Genomic DNA, 5,256 nt, shown 5'->3' with positions numbered 1-5,256 from the left:
GTCTTTTCTTCAGTTTATTACAACACAACACGAATCGATTCGAGCTCTGCCGTTTGGTTTTTAGCGTAATCGGTCACGTGACGCAGAAGCGTAGCTACACGTGTGTCAAGCCTGACACAGACGGATGTAACGGAGAATCCGGTAATTTTTCAAAATAAAACATCTTTCGTATTCCGAAAAAAATTAATCGGAATTAAGGCAAGTTCTTTCTGTGCGGCCTGGAACCAAATGCCCTGTGGCCCGGTCCCGGTCCGCGGACCGGCGGTTGGGGACCCCTGGTCTACAGCAGCAAAATTGGGGGGAAGAAAAAAACCAAACGTTTCATTGCACAAAATAAATGTTTCAGAAAGAACTGTTCACAGTTAAATAAAAGTGCAATCTAAAATTAATACATTCTTTAAAAAAAAACAAAAAAACAAAAGAGGTAGCAGGACGGACAGCTCCAATTTCACATATTTGGTTGGAACGCAGCATAAGATGATTTTCTCATGCCATTCAGGATGGACCCCACTTCTCTCTCCAAAAGTCAACTGGGTTTGACTCCAGCTCAGCGTCGAGCCTCAATCGTTCATTTGATGCTCATGCTTGGTTATTTATCAGTGACCTTTATCAGTGGCTGACAGCCAATCCAGGTCTCACCCCGTCAATCCAAAAAAAAGTCATTGAGGCACAGTTCCAGCTTAAATGTGATCCGAAATCATCCATTAGCATGAGTGTTTGTCTTTCTGTGCTCTGTGATTGACTGTTGACCATTCCGGGATCAGGGTATCTCCCGCCTGGGGTCCAAAATCAAATCCTCCTCGCTCATTCGTCTTTCTGCTCTTAGGCTAGAAGTGATGTGAGTTGATTTGACCTCTTTTTTGCTTCCTGATGGTGACAGCCAAGCAAAATCTTAAACATCTCAAAGTGGAAAGTTTTCATCATCAGTTGCTCTTATCTTGTCCTTTAAAATGTGAGAAAAACAATGTCTCAGAAACACAATCACGGTTGTTGGTTATGTACAAATAGATGACGCACACCACAGCCACGGGTATGAGCGCTCCGAGCACACCAAGCACCACTCCAACCCCCTCGGCACCTACTGCAACAAGAAGATCTGAGTTTATTTCTTCGTTCCAACAGCGTGTTGTCATTTCTCAACAGCAACAAAGTTGACCAAAACACGAAATGTGAAGCTGATTCAGGATCTTTTTTTTTTAACCAGTTCAAAGTAACTATGCCGTGGCTACATGGTCGGGTGTTATTTCTGGGCTGCCAGACTTGCTTGTGTTCGGCAGACTCGGGACTTGTAATAATAATAATACATTTCATTTATTTACAACTAAAGTTTTCAAGCATCCATTTTGAATACCTTTTTTTCTCGCAAATTGTCCGACGTGTAGAGCCATTTTGATCTCCTTTTGGAGAATAAGGTATTTATTAAAATCTTGTCTCACCAAGTGCCTCTCGGATTTTTGACATGTCTTATTCCATTGTGTGTGTGTTCTCCACAGCAGGGGAAATAGCATGGAAGAAACGCAACCAACTGAAATTTAAAACACTGGAGCATCTTATTTTTCGAAATAAAAATTTGTGAAGACAAAGCCCACAAGCATCCTCATTCACATGATTTTCACATTATTGAAACACATTGAATGATACAATATGAATGCATGGATGTGAATGATATTGTCAAGGGTCAAGGTCATCTTTATTGTCAAATATGCTTTATGTATTCAGATTCAGATTCAGAAAACTTTATTTATGCATCTAAGGCACATATGTCAAAGTGCCGGCAACAAAACTGTATGACACGCAGGCAAACATTGTCATAAACCAAAGAATGCATCCAACCAAACAATCCAAAATAAGACACATTTTTTTCCCAAGACAGAAAAAAAATAAACATTAAAATACTGTACGTATTTTACTGTTATGATTCTTTTTGGACACACCTGTATTGCAGTTTTTGTTTTACAAAAGTTTTTTGACAGTATATTTTTGGATTTTATTGAATGTGTTGTTACACTTGCATTTTTGTCAACATACTTGCAGGTTCATAAAGGACATGTACCATGCTCATTTCCCAAATGAGGAATTTCTGTTATCAGGACAAATTGGACAGCGCAAACACGAGTCCGCACGAGAGAATATTTACTGTATATAGAACATTCCAAAATAGCGTACACCCACTTAAAAAATCCCCACTACACCACTGAGTGTAAAGCTATGTAAATAAAGATGGAATACAATGAAAATAAAATAAGGCGTAGAAAAAAAAGTCGTGTGTTTCCGGTAACCCGACTGACCGAGAATTTCTACGTCGAAAAAAAACTTTACGGTCGGCATTTTTTTCAAACAACCCTCTACAGCACATATGTCCAAGTGCCGGCCCGCGGCCACTGAAAAGAATGTTTTCAGTGGCCCCTGGGATGATATTGATTTATTATGAGAACCGGCCCACGGACCGCAGCAAGCCGGGAGCACGCAGATCTTTTACACGCACCAATACTACATTTCCCACAATGCAACGGTGACGCGCCCAGCAGTGGCCGCTGTATTTCAATATTAGTGCAGCAGTCGTTCGAAAAGCAGTGACAGTCGTTCGAATAGCAGTGACGTTAGCTTGCAGATATCCATCAAAAATGGCAAAACGGAAAATGGACACTGAGAACCGGGGGTTTCAAACAAGTTGGGAGTCGGAGTACATGTTCATGGACGTAGCTGGAAAACCTGTGTGTCTTCTGTGTGGAGAAAGTGTGGCGGTATTGAAAGAGTGTAATCTGAGACGACATCATGAAACAAAACGCGCGAACAAAAACAAGAATATGGACATGGAGGAGGGAGGGGGATTTCATTAAAAACTGTATACTTAAAGTTTGTGACGAAGTTTGCCCCGAAAAAAAGCAACTATTTTTAAACATGAGCATGAGCAGAAACGCAATTGCTGAGCGAGTAGAGCAGTTGTCGATTTATCTAAAAGAGCATCTTGTGAAAAACGGAAAAGATGTCATCGCATATTCCTTGGCTGGGGAGGAGAGCGCTGAAGTTTCTGACGTTGCCCAGTTGTTAATTTTCATCCGCGGAGTGGACTCCAGCCTAAGCGTGACAGGAGTTTTTGGCTTTACATCTCTTATGAAAAAGATATGGCAGTGGGTGCTGAGCAGTTTGCTCGTTTCCTCCCTGTGGTAATAGCTGTTATGCTTTTACTTTGAAAGCACCTAACAGTATGTATGCGGGCTAAATGTCTTTAGCTTGGAAGACCTAGGGGGGACGGTTGCGGCTCCTGCTAATTAGGTCGACAATAAAATGCCTGCTCAAAACCTACTGCATCTTATTTACCCACATTACGACATGGTGTCAGAAGTCGGACAGCGGTAAGAAGAGCACGAAGAGCAACTTTTGGAGCTGGTGGGCGAAAAAAAAAAAAACTAAAAAAAAAAATGTCCGAAGACGGCAACAACGAGGCCGCAGCAGCGCCGCGGCAGCAACAAACTCCTCAGCTACCGACGAATGCCAATTTTCCTCCGAGCGCTACGTTCATACAACCACCGGAACCATTTGACTTCTCAAAGCCTCAAGGTTGGGAACGGTGGATACGCAGGTTCGAGAGATTCAGACTGGCCAGCAACCTTCATCTTAGCACGGATGCTAACTAGGTGAACACGCTAATTTACTGCATGGGGGATGAAGCAGACGACATCCTGCGCGGACAAGAGTTAACTGACGCACAGAGACAGCAGTACACCTCTGTGAAGAACACACTCGAAACGTACTTTGTACCTAGAAGGAACGTGATATATGAGAGAGCTAAATTCAATCAGAGAGTGCAGCAACCTGGCGAGGCTGTTGACGTTTTCATTACTGCACTGTATGCCCTGGCGGAAAACTGCAAATACGGAGCACTCCACGACGGGTTAATAAGGGACCGCATCGTGGTGGGGCTGAGAGACGCCAGTTTATCTGAGAAGATGCAGCTCGACGCAGATTTGACGCTGGAAAAAGCAGTCAACATGGCAAGACAGTCAGAAGTAATAAAAAAGCAGCAAAACGACCTCAGAGGGGGAGGTATGATGGACATTGATGCAGTAACAAAAGGAAGAAAACAAAAACCATTAACACACAAGAACCCTGAGCACCCAAAGCAACCATCAGCAAAGCCACAGCCATCATCGGATCATCAGACATGCTACAGATGTGGAGAGTCACCCGGTCATGTCAAAGCACAATGCCCAGCTAGAGATGTCACATGTCACACATGTGGAAAGCGAGGCCATTACAGCAAAGTTTGTAAGTCTACCAAAACAGTACATGTTGTAGAGACAGACTGTAATGAGGACACTCCCTTATTCCTCGGCTCAGTAGATGCAGGATTAGACCCATGGTTTGCTGATTTGACTATTAGAAACCACAAAGTCAAATTTAAGATTGACACAGGAGCTGACGTCTCAGTTATTCCGGCCCATATCTACCATGCCATTACAGAGGGCGACTCTCAGTTAGTCAAAGCCGACAGACCACTATTAGGCCCAGGTCGTACGCCCCTATCTGTGTTAGGCAGATACAGTGAGTCACTAGGCAAGGGGGAGCGAGTGATACAGGAAGAGATTTATGTTGTCAATGACTGAAATGTAGCCTTGTTAAGCAGACCAGCAAGCGTTAAGCTTAAACTAGTCTACAGAGCAGACACCATAGACAAGTCTGGAATGGAAGACGCCTACCCAAAAGTGTGTCAGGGTTTAGGAATGATGCTGCAGCCATACACTATCAAGCTCAGGCCAGACGCCATTCCTTACTCCCTGGCCACACCAAGACGAGTCCCTATCCCTTTACTTGGAAAAGTGAAAGAGGAGCTCAAGCGAATGGAAAACATTGGCGTCATATCCAGAGTGGAAGAGCCAACGGACTGGTGTTCGGGCATGGTTCCAGTGCCCACAAAGAACGGCTCAGTGCGCATCTGCGTCGACCTCACACGCCTCAACGAAGCGATCTGTAGAGAGAGATACACACTGCCGTCAGTGGAGCAGACTATCGGCTCCCTGGCAGGAGCAAAGGTCTTCAGCAAGTTGGATGCCAATAGAGGATTCTGGCAAATCCCATTGTCCCCTGAATCGTCACTTTACACAACATTCATAACTCCCTTTGGCCGCTTCCACTTTAACAGATTGCCCTTTGGCATTGCGTCAGCCCCAGAACATTTTCAGCGGCGCATGTCAATGATCATCGACGGGCTGCAGGGAGTCGTATGCCACATGGATGATATCCTCATATGGGGAA

This window comes from Hippocampus comes, unplaced genomic scaffold, assembly GCF_001891065.2.
Source record: "Hippocampus comes isolate QL1 unplaced genomic scaffold, H_comes_QL1_v1.1 scaffold73, whole genome shotgun sequence".
Lineage (NCBI taxonomy): Eukaryota > Metazoa > Chordata > Actinopteri > Syngnathiformes > Syngnathidae > Hippocampus > Hippocampus comes.
The sequence above is the reverse complement of the archived record's forward strand: the minus strand, read 5'-3'. Positions refer to the sequence as shown.